This window comes from Colias philodice, chromosome 3, assembly GCF_061535455.1.
Source record: "Colias philodice isolate Cphi_HAF_F1 chromosome 3, ilColPhil1 Martin Lab GWU primary, whole genome shotgun sequence".
Lineage (NCBI taxonomy): Eukaryota > Metazoa > Arthropoda > Insecta > Lepidoptera > Pieridae > Colias > Colias philodice.
The window spans coordinates 10,331,913-10,344,267 of record NC_143088.1 but is presented as its reverse complement, the minus strand read 5'-3'; the positions used below and the strand labels follow the sequence as shown (position 1 = coordinate 10,344,267).

Here is a 12,355-nt window from a genome sequence, read left to right as displayed (position 1 = left end):
CAATCTTGAGAAAGTTTTCTTTCAATCTCAAAACTATTTGAAACAACCATCGGGCAAGGAGTAAAGGTCCAGATATTTTGATTAAATTTTATTTGAGTTTGCTCTGTATAAAATGAGGGTAATTGAAATGTTGGACATTTAGTAAAACTCTTCACTGGAAACAAGTTAGAATTTTATAAGAGCTATCTAATAATTCATTGTTAGGCCCGTTACAGAATAACATCTTGAAAGTATAACAAAAAGGGTAGAATAAGGTAAGAATTTATATGATATACAAGCAGGGTTGGTCATGAAACGAAATACTAATTCTTAGAAGTATATAGTATATATCATAAAATCAGTAACAGATTCTGAAGAAAAGGGACATAAAGGTTTACTTGAGAAACATTTAAACTTTTCACTATTCAATCCTCGGAAGAGCAACACCTAATTACAAAGCAAGATGTTACTCGTAGCGTCAAATAAACATAAATGTATTATTAATTCCTGGAATTGTGGTTTAATTATTAATACACATTAGAATTACAATTAGGATTGATGAAACTGATGTTAATTCGCGGGTGATGCTAATAAAGGTGTTTCTAGTAACTAATTACATTTAATAGAGATAGTATTATTAGACAAGCTTTGTAATTTGTATTGTTAAATAATAATATATAATTTATTAAATACTTTGCCATCTTCAAATATTCAATTGTTTTCTTAATTTGTGTTCTATGACGTAAAAAGCTTGTCTAGATTTCCGACCGTGGCTACGCTCGCCCAATCAAAGGAAATTCCTATGGGCATTAGATATTTCACCGCGGTAAAAAGCTTATGTCTCTAGCCACCTAGTTCATCTCTAGAAATCGTATCTTATAATAGCTTTCTTGCAACGTGAAAAAAAGACAAACAACAAACACACTTTAGCATTTATGATGTTAAAGGTATCGTATTTTTAGATGTTTTACCCTGTAAATGGTCATTAGTAATGACAACAAATGTAATTACAATTTCATATGGCTCTTAAAACCATTGAAATTAAGATTGAATCGTTTTATGTGTAGTTAGATGTTTTACGATAAACTAGCACGTCGAATAAGCCCAGTTCAACCGCATTGTGATCACAATTCGTGGTTTAATCGAGGTGAGAACTACAGTTCACTGAAACTCAATAGGGAAGCATACAAAAGCCTCGAGCCATATAGCGAAGACATGATAAACAAAATCACAAATAAGATCTTTGTTAAAAGACGTCGGTTGAGTTCTGGCATGGCTGATCGTGACGCAATTCCTGCAATGCAGGTGTGCCAAATTGATGACAAAGTAAAATGTGTGTGATTGGCAAGTATAGATGGTAATTAGATTTTCAAGAGAGCATAGATTTCCATATAGAGATTTTCAGCAAAGTATTGACTATGTAAAGCACAATTTATATAACAGGATAATTATACTTTATGGAATCACAAATTATACATATATAAAAAAACTTTTTTACAGATGAATACACATTTTAGAAATTTGAATTTCCATTTCCATAAGAGCAATAAATTAACCAGACAACAGTATGTATGAAGCCTAAGGCTGTAGAATAACAGCTCAAAGAGTCATCCAAAGGCTATCAACTTAACGTCTTCACGTGACGTCATAAAGCTTGTATTTGGAATAGGTCTAATTACCGTCTCCCACATGAGCATCGACCCATCAAATCGTTCTACTTAACTTAATTAACCTAATGTAAAATACTGCTGAATACTCTGAACTTGCGTCTTCGGATTATGGGTCAAGTGTAATTAATGGGAATCAAATAACACAGAACTCTGTTTGTAATTGAAACCTTTTATTCTTTCAAACTGTGTACTAAAAGAGATGTTATTTTCAATGGCATATTTTTCATTCCAAATCAAATATTGAATGTCTCGATCGCTCTGTAAATCGATATTAAAAGAAATGGAGCTTAAAAAGCTGTTTATTCTGTTCCAAGTCAGGCATATTTATTATATTGGATTTGCATTATATCGGAAACAAGGGCACAGCTGAAACTCTACAGAGATTCGTGAGACCTAATTCGCGATAGGAAGCCCGTAACGGCATTATATTTCATCCTCCATCTTATAAATTTTTAATAAAAGTAATATAAAACGTTCCCCTTTCCATTGTTTTATTTTAAATAACAGCTAACGAATATAGTGTTTACTTTACTAATGAAGTGTACTGTTTAAATTATATTGTAAGCGTGAAATTTTATTCGTCTTTAGATTAATTAATTAAACTACGCTCTATTTTACTAAAAACTACAAAATAGTATTTTTCTTTACAGATACTTTAATGTACCTACTATATATACTGTTTACTATACATAATATGATTTATTGAAGATAAATAAAACTCTATGTCTTCAAAATTATTATGGATACATTTTGTCCATAAATTAACAGATAAAATATAATTGATTTAAAAAATCAAATTTTTAAAAGAAAAATTACTTAAAGTAAATTTATCTTCTCTATAATAACTTCAATATATTTTGTATAATACAGTAATGAATGTGATTTCTTTATTATTTTACCAACAGTAAATATTCTGAGAACCACTTATAAAGTTCTCACTTCCCACTTTCATTCCAGTATTTATTTAGGACGACAAATAAGAGGTAGCAATTCCCGTGATACGAATATATTACAAATTCTTGCAAAGTATTTGACGAAAACCGCAAAAAAGTCTTACTAGTAAAAGTTTCATTAAAACCAGACCCTTTCACCCTGCTTACCGTGAAACCTCTTTAACTTTCTTTTTACAATGTTTTTCTGTTTCTTTATGTGGGAATTAAGGATGTTCTCGGCGTAAAGCTGATTTAGCGTGAAGTACGGATTAACCATATGTAGCCGTAGTTTAGAAAAATCTATGTTTCTATTCTACAGACATTATTTCACTCAAAATTTCAATTTATTATAGTTTAAATTAACATAGATTAGTATATTGTAGCAGTTTATAATATTGTAGAAGATCAACAATTATTTAACCTATTTTATTTAACACTATAATATTCAAATGTAGCAAAAATAAAATTCAGCTACGAATTATTCACGAGTCAAAGGCTTCCATTTCAATTGGCTCTCTTCTAAAGAAAACCGCCAACTTGTCAATACTACGAAACCTATATCAATGTTAGTCAGTTTCCAATACTTTGTGTACCATTGAACAGGCCCATTTCAATAGAACGGATAATAACTAGAGATTGACGAGATGCCCCCTCATCAGATTCCTTAGTGTGGTTTCCTTTATTAGTTTGACTAGATATCCCGCCCGCGTTTTCAGAGAAAAACCCGCATAGTTCATATTCCTGTATGTTTACCGTATTATAAAGTATCCTATGTCTTATTTTGGGTCTTAAGTCTTAAGTCTCTACATACCAAATTTCATTCTAATCGGATAAGTAGAATTTGCGAGAAAGAGTAACAAACATCCATCTTCAAAACTTCGCATTTATAATATTAGTAGGATTACTCTCATATGGCTTAAAGCTTTGAACAATTTAATGATATATCTTAAACTTTATATACATTAGTGAACAAGTCTTAATTACAGTGTGTGTCTCGTCATAATTATTTGCCTGCGTCGTCAAATAATTAATAGACATGTATTAAATAAATGAGCATCGAAGCGAAACAAAATTTATGTGGCTGTATTAATTAATTGTTGTAATGAACAATTATTACTTTCCATATTAATAATAATACTTAAAAAAATTACTTAAATAATTAACATTAATAATTATTTACATGAAAATTACATTACTGATGCTTCCCGGCGTTAATTTTATATACTTAGTAGTAGTTTACTGTGTAGTTTAACAATAATTAGAGAGTTTAAATTGAAATGTATAGACCCTTTTTATCATTTTATAAAATCAACACGAAGCTAAACTCAATAGCAGCTGTATGAGAGTAAATTTAACGAAATGCTTCGTAAACATAGCCTTTCTCGCCTTTCATGTTCGCAATGATATACATACAAAGTGGCTCGCTGCTTCAGACCTTACGTAACTGTGGAACTTCATATAAATGTAACAAATTCAGGAACAATGTGTACTGAAACCTTATTATGTCATTTAAACTGTTTTAAAGTAGATATCCAATGATGATTCTAAGAACGATCCCTCCTGAAACCTTATTATATAGTGTCTGTGCAAGTTGCCGTCTGAACTTTTTACACAAACAAAAACCTAGATTTCCTTATAAATTAACATATAATCCGACATTCTGAAACATAAATTATTAAATTCGTTGATATTAACCCTATCTATAAAATGTTCACTTTAAATATCATTAAATCGTGTACAAGGGAATAAAATAAAATCCTTTAAACGTGACTTTAATTGCGCTTTTCATAAAATTCACGCGCATTTACTTTGAACATGATTCCAAATAAACAGTCGATAATTTCTTTGAATTGTAATCATGCATCAAAAGGTCGCAGTATATTCCACATTTTTAATTCAATTAAATTCCGTTTTCAATTCGTTTGATGGAATCGAAGAGACAAATAGAGTAGAGACATATGTTCTATCTATCATCACTTGCGTGGGAATAAAAATAATCATTTTCATATCATAAAATACGCATCCGTTATCCGTTATTCTAGGAAATAGGAATATATTATTAGATATAGTTCTCCTAATAGCCTGTGATAATATAATAGGTTATTTGTGATAGCTCTATCATCATCATAATTTTATATTCCTATGGCTATTTAGTATATTATATTATAAGTTACAAGGCGAGCTTTGGGCGGGCTATGCAATGCCTAAATGGCAATAAATCTTCAACTTATTCCATTGATGTGAACTGTTATTTTTTCATTCATAACGTAAATGTTTAATTATATTTTCAGAAATCGAACATCCTAATTTAAATTATTTAATTGTACCCTTAATTTTGAAACAGAAAAGCTTTTAACAGAATATAAGTAGGATAATATTAACTGACAATTTTAAGACGTATAAGATTACTATCATTAGGCTATAAAGACTAGTCCTTTTACCTCAAAATATACCTAACACGTTGAGTATTCATAACATTAACTCTTAACCTTATATTTTGTTGATGTTGGCATTTATTCAATATAATATACTGTTATCCATTGCTAGCCCGACGAGGGATATACCGCACATACTTAATCATACAAGCGATTTATAGCTCTATAAACTTATGTCATCGACTTTGGTGTTTATTTTAATATTCAATGTCGAACGTGCCAAATCTTATTTATATAATACAGTTGTCACTTATACAAATATACTTTTCACTTGATAAAACGATGTTGGTATGGGAAAAGCCATGCTTTGCTTGGCTTACTCTCTACTTTTCTTTGTAACTACAGTTAGTGTAGAGGGTTAGAGAAACTACAAAATTTAACTTTGTACGAAATTCATATCAGCTTGCCGCTTTTCAGAAGTTTCATGTAAACTTCGCCCAGATACTAGACTTATTTCTGCATTTTATACTAAAATTACAAAACATAAACAGTCCTTGTGTATATAACGTCCAGTTACCAGTAATACTCAAAGCAGACTTAAACAAAACATTATTTTGAGTAAAAAAATAACAAACCTACGATTTTTAATATAGCCAACATATTTACTGATTTCGCTGTAGAAGCAATATGTCGATATCAATAAGCCTACACCATCTGTGTCGTATCGCATCAGTCTGGATTGAAAAACGAAACATAAAACGAACAATTTAAAATACATGTAAAAGCAATAGCGCTGTTCAATTAGATTTCGAATATACATTGCAAACCCTTTTTCCGGAACAAAGTTGATCCATAAAAAGGCGGCAAATTTAACATCAAACGTTATACGTATAAAGTGGCCAATTATAACCCCGCACAAAAATGAAGAATGGTCGGGGTCAGCCCTAAATATTCATTAATATTTATAAAGTTTGCTAAAAACCAACGGATACACATTGACGGTCAGATTTTGCTGTTGATGAAAATTTTTCTCAAATTTTATTTGCTCTGCGCAAAAACAGATCATGCGATAGAAAAAGCTATTTGCTATTTCGTGTATAGGTAGAAATTGTATTCATGTACAATCTTTGTTTTATTCCTTGATTGGATTTGTGTATAACATTCCTTTCGTTTCGATTTGGATGTTTGATACTCACTTGTTCTTTGTATTTATTTCACGAGTAAAATTACATTTATATTCCACTCCACAAAAGTATTTGAAACAAATATAGTATTCTTCTTTTATACAAATTCTTTACTTATATTTAGAGTTTATTATAGATAGAGTGGATTCGACATTATGATGTAGCTACGAAATATTGACCTTTAAATTTTATTCGTAAAATTAAATAAACCTTTTTATACCTACTGCGAATATGAAATATGAAAAGCTGTAATTTACATGAAGTAAATTCTAAAGTACCAGTAGGTATATTTGTACTTCATTCAAATTCAATACATTTTTAACTCCAGTACTACCAAAACCGCACAGAAAACTTTGGACTAAAGACTAAGTTATTTATTTTATTTTGTTGGCAACTTGCTAACCTAACTTGCGAGTTTTTTCTTAACCACGTTTGATGGATATTCGTTAATGTTAGCGGTCTGGTAAATAAGGAAATTTCAAAATAAAAGGCTTTTACGCTCTATTTTGTTTTATTGAGACCGAGATATTTGAAAAAACTAACACTTTAAAATAAAAGCGTAGGCAGGAACTTTTAATTTAAAACAGTACCTAGTTTGCCTAGTAACCATTTAGTAATCCTACTAGTCCTACTAATATTATAAACACGAAAGTTTGTGAGGATGGATGTTTGTTATTCTTTCACGTAACTACTACTGAACCGATTACAATGAAATTTGGTATGTAAGTAGGTAGCTGAAAACTCAGAATAAGACATGGGCTACTTTTTATCCCAAATCTAGTCTGTGAATTGAATAAATGGACAAAATAATATAACACGTTATGAAAAAAGAGGTTCAGTGCGTTTTTATATTTAGTTTTGCATCCGTAAGCTTTATATCTGCAGGACTTTAGCAAATTATAGTATAATTCCAGTTTATCCAAGTTTGTATTATTATGCACTTCCTGACTTCACAAGTTTAGAATAAGCTTACGTAAGCTTTAATTTTTGTACCTTTATTTAGACTTGTTTTTTTAAAATTTTCCTAAACATTAGGTATAATCAAATTGTTATGCGCATTATGTTATCCTAAGTATTTCCTGTTTAAATATTTATACAATTTTCAAAAGAAATAACAATATCGTCTTGCAGAGCAATGTAGAGTAGAACTTGATATTAAAATAATTTGGAGAAAATACTTATGGAGCACGGAAACATTTTACCTCGAAATAAAGTTAATTTAGTTCTTTCGGGAACTTCTAAGTAAAAGGAGAATGACCACGGGTGGTATCGGTAAAATTTGAGTTGTGCCACGTATTCGTTATATTGTTAATTTCTATTTGTATTTATAATGATCATATGTATCAATATTAAGTCTTAATTAAACCGGATAAATTGAAATAATAGTAAAAGTTTTTCTTTTGAAACATGTATGACTACGTATGGAATCGGTAAAATACTAGTTGTGTCACGTGTTCGTGATATTGTTAATTCCTATTTGTATTTATAATGATCATATTTATCACTATTAAGTTGTAATTATACCGAATAAATAGAAATAAAAGTAAAAGTTTTGTTTTGACACATACCTATATCTATCTCTCTTGCAAGCGTCATATGTCATAGTTTCTATTTGAAATGTCAAATGAATGTGTTCGACGCATTGTTCGATGTTATTTTGAAATAATGTTTAAATTACGATTTACTTTTCACATTTGTCTTGTAAATTAAAATATTACCTATGTAATAAATGTAAAACTTAACGTTCATCGTTAGTTTAAACTCGATTAAGTAGTTTTTTGAAGTGTTGAATAAAACTATTGTTTTATTTTTATTGTCGCGAACTGCGGCTTATTTACATAAAAACTTTAATCATATCTAAAAATACTAACATTCAGCTTTAAATAATTGAGCTATATTTCATCTTGACACAATAAGTTTGATTGCGATACCAAGTGCCATAGTCACTTGGGCAATCTCCTTTTATTAAAACTACTACAAATGATTGTGCTTTTGTTTGGATAAACTAAAAATAAATACATGGTAGGTACATATATAAAGATATCAAGCGAATATTTTTTATCTGTGAAAGTCGCAGTTTAGTAATTTTTTTAATGTCACTATGCACGAATCAGTTGTAAAGACTCAAACTTTCGCCATTGATTACAACATTTAAATATCCACGTAATCCACGTGATCAATTTAATAATAATTATCTAATGTTACAATTAGTAACCTAACACTTTATCCAAAATTAGTGATCATTAATGGTTATGTGATTGGTGGAAAATAGATTTAGGCACTAACATCATTCCACATTATCAATATTAGCTTAATAACGTACTAGCATTCAAGTTTTGATCAACCATTTACGGTTGACTATCAGATTTCAGTACCAAGCTTTTTGGAAGCACATTTTATATAATAAATAGGTTGCTAATCCTTTTTGCCTTTTATATAAAGTATTTTATACTTATTAATTATAATATTACTAGCTTTCCACCCGCGGCATTGCCCGCGCAGTCAAAGAAAAACCCGCATAGTTCCCGTTCCCGTGGGATTTCCGGGATAAAACATATCCTATGTCCTTTCTCGGGTATCAATATATCTCTATACCAAATTTCATGCAAATTGGTTCAGTAGTTAAGGCGTGATTAAGTAACAGACAGACAGACAGAGTTACTTTCGCATATACAATATTAGTATGGATAACACGTAATTATTATTTTATACTTTTTATTAGCGTTATGACTGAGGCGGGAGGTTATGTCCAGCAGTGGACAAATGGGCTGATAATAATGATGTTGATGATTAGCGCTCTATATTTTAAATTGTCCAAAAAAATTAGGAAGGTAAAATCGGTATAAAGGGTATAACTTTCTCTGGATTAATACATTGACTTAAATAACGAAGAGCCAGGGATGCACTTAATTATGGGATATAATAAAAGAAACACGTAAGTGCAGTTAAAAAAAAGTTTAACGATGTATAAACGAGTATGTACCTACTCGTATATGTAAACGCAAAACAAACCCATACAAAATACAAAAAGTCAGCCCAATATCAATAAGCAATAACTTTCCAAATGAAGGTTCCGTTAACGTGATCTGAAAGCTCATTATAGTCTCATAGAAAATGAGATTCATGATGGGACTGAAGAATAGAATGGGATTACAAACAAGGGCAATATTGTTTGACACGATATTTCGATCCCTTTTGATATTTCCAGAGGTTCAGTAAAAACGTAAAGATTATGTATCCTACAATAACAGCACTATAGCTATACTAGGCGCATATAGTACCTACCTATACTGTACCCCGCGGTTTTACCAGCATTGCTCGCTCGTATTGGTCTTAACCTGATGATATATTATAGCCTACAACCTTCCTCGATGTATGGGCTATCTAACACCGAAAGAATTTTTCAAATCATAGGTACTCGAAGTTCCTGAGATTAGGGCGTTCAACCTAACATATAAACTCTTTAGCTTAATAATTAATTAATTAGTATAGATTCTATTTCCGAAACTGTCTTTGCAACCCAAAGCCAAGAAACGTACCTACATTATCGTTGATGGTCAATATTAAAATTTTCCATACACTAAATCTGTTACAGTTACGTACAATGCACAAAGGATAGCGACAAGGATTAACGAATTTCTAATGCCTCCTATTCAACCGAACAGATCTGCTCACAATAGGGGAGACCTAGGGGAGTTGAAACAATTTTCACGTTTTGTTTAATATAACTCAAACTATAATCAGAAATCTTGAGGTACTAGTACCAATCGATAGGTTATTCTATACACTTGCGAATGGTTAGCAAAAAGAAACTGTAAGCCTTAAAAAATTTGGTGAAAAATCGATTTAACCGTAACAAGTCAACTTGTTTCAACTCTCCTCATACCGAGGTAAGATGAAACAGAGGTCGAGGAGAGTTGAAACATTACGATTTTGGGCAGTAATGGGAGCTGCAAAATAAAAATGATGATTTGATTTAAAGGTTTTAATTAAAATCAATCTTTTCAAGTAATCAATAACCTTTTTAGTAATATTTTAATGACATATCAGTCAAGTAGGTCTAATACAAATAATAAACTCGTTAATTACTAAAAATTAACATGACGCCTTATGCGTAACATCAATTATAATCAGTCGAATCAACAAAATGTTTTATTGCAATCTTATATAAATAAATCTTTGACATAAAATAGTTATTAACTATCAGTAATTTTTTTTAGTATTACAATCAGTGCTATAAATTATTTAAGTAAAAATACTCGAAAAAAATGTCAAAGATCAATTGGAAACACATTAATCTGACAAGTAGTTTGAATATGGCTCCATACAGCAAATGCAGCAGGATTAATCCTCTTCTCCTTCATCACCTTCTTCGTTTCCTCTCTTTTTTTGAGAACCTTAACCTTTTTAGTTTTACTGCCTGGTTTTGATCTTTATCTTGCTTTAGTTTCTTCAGTAGGGATGTTGAAACAAATAAACACATTAAATCAACAATAAAATGCATTAATCCTTGTACTTTTTATTTCTTAGCTATAATCAGATGTTAAATTTAAACCGAGGAGAGTTGAAACAGTCTGTTTCAAAACACCTCAGTGAGAAAAAACCTCCCAATTTTTATTCAAATCACGATCAAGCAGTAAATACACAGAAATCAAATTTACCAAGTATATTTCATGAATCTATAGATAATGAGATTTCAAAACGTATATAACTCAACCCAAAATACAAAACCACTAATAAAGTACGAGCATCGTAAAAATTCGTGAAATACTTACTTTTAGCGATTTTCGGCACATGTCATTCAGAACTACACAACTGCATAACTGACGTCATCGGCGTAAACTGACGCGATAGCGGGTTGTGGGAGGTGGTTATAAAAAACGATTTCAGATCGCTAACGGTTTTAGGTTCCGAGAAATCGGGACTGTTTCAACTCACCTTTGTTTCAAAACCCCTCGGTCTCCCCTAATCATATCATAAATCATGGGTTATTTTCGTCTTGATGCCGTTTATATTATGTACTTGGTTAAAGGGAAAATTAAGATGTAATGGCACCATAACCTTGAACTTTCTACAACTGAGTACCTACTGACATAGACAATGGCAATTTGTTGTTGACAATTGACATAGACAATGGAAATTTGTACATAGAAAGATGAAAAACAGAAAATATATTAATACTATATGATGTAGGTACGATCTAAAATTAATTGTTTGAAAAAAAACATGAGTTTGAGTTTGAATAATATTTTAACTTACTTATTTTTTTTTGACGTTCGCAAACAGATTTTAGTACTTACAAGCTAGTTTCCAAATGCGTTAAAATTTAACAAAAGTTATTAGGGTTGATTTGTCTTGCTCTTATCCTAAAAATGGTGGTGGCCTTACTCGGCCCCAGTATATCCTAAATTAATTATTTTTTGTTTAAATATTTTGAAAAGTTAATTAATCAGATCGTAATTACGATAAACAGTGGGAATGAAAAATATTAATTATAAACTCATTTAATTACTTACCTATTGATTTAATTTAAAGTCTACATGGCAAACAATTATTTATCGTATTTATATGAAAATTATATAATAGCTTTCTTTACGCGACTCTGATATTATGTGTAATAAATTAAGTACCTAGTTACCTAGATAACATAAATAATAATTTTGTTCGAAAAGTTTTTGCAACAATAAAATTAACTATAAAGATATAATATTTGACTCACCAATTTTATGGAACAACAATTAACAACCCTATAAATAAAAGCTAATTAACACAACACTCGTAACTTTTATACACACAAAAAGTTTTCAACTTTTATAAATAAGAAGAAGGTGCCGCCAAAACTTCTTATTCAAAAATGCCACAGATAATTAAGCGTTCTTTATTTAAAATAGCGTCATAATGGAATTATTTTTCTTTTTAAAAGATGCGCGAAAATTTTCAGCCAGCGCTCGCATACAAGAGACAAGCATTTAGCGTCTGCAGCATCCGCAATCTCGTGGGAAACTGGCGGGAATTTTCGCGACAGCGGGAAATCGAGACTGAGATTACGTTGGCTTATTTCGTAGCATATACGCATTTTTCTATTACTTGTCTTTCGTACGGGATTGAGCTTTATTATTAAATTAATCTATTCTGGAATATTTAAATTTTAAAATATTTAATTTTGAATACAGATAAGATTATTATTATTCATAATTAATGTTTAATTTAAAAAA

General features: G+C 30.4%; 1 protein-coding gene across 1 annotated transcript in view; it reads right to left on the bottom strand.

Annotated features, from left to right (window-relative positions):
• Window positions 1-12,124, bottom strand: part of 5-HT2A (5-hydroxytryptamine receptor 2A) — a 62,731-nt gene extending 50,607 nt beyond the window's left edge. Inside the window, exon 1 of the mRNA XM_089714812.1 lies at window positions 11,860-12,124. The gene's annotated coding sequence lies outside the window, so the exon portion shown is untranslated. The remainder of the gene's footprint in view (window positions 1-11,859) is intronic.
• Between the last annotated feature and the right edge of the window lie 231 nt (window positions 12,125-12,355).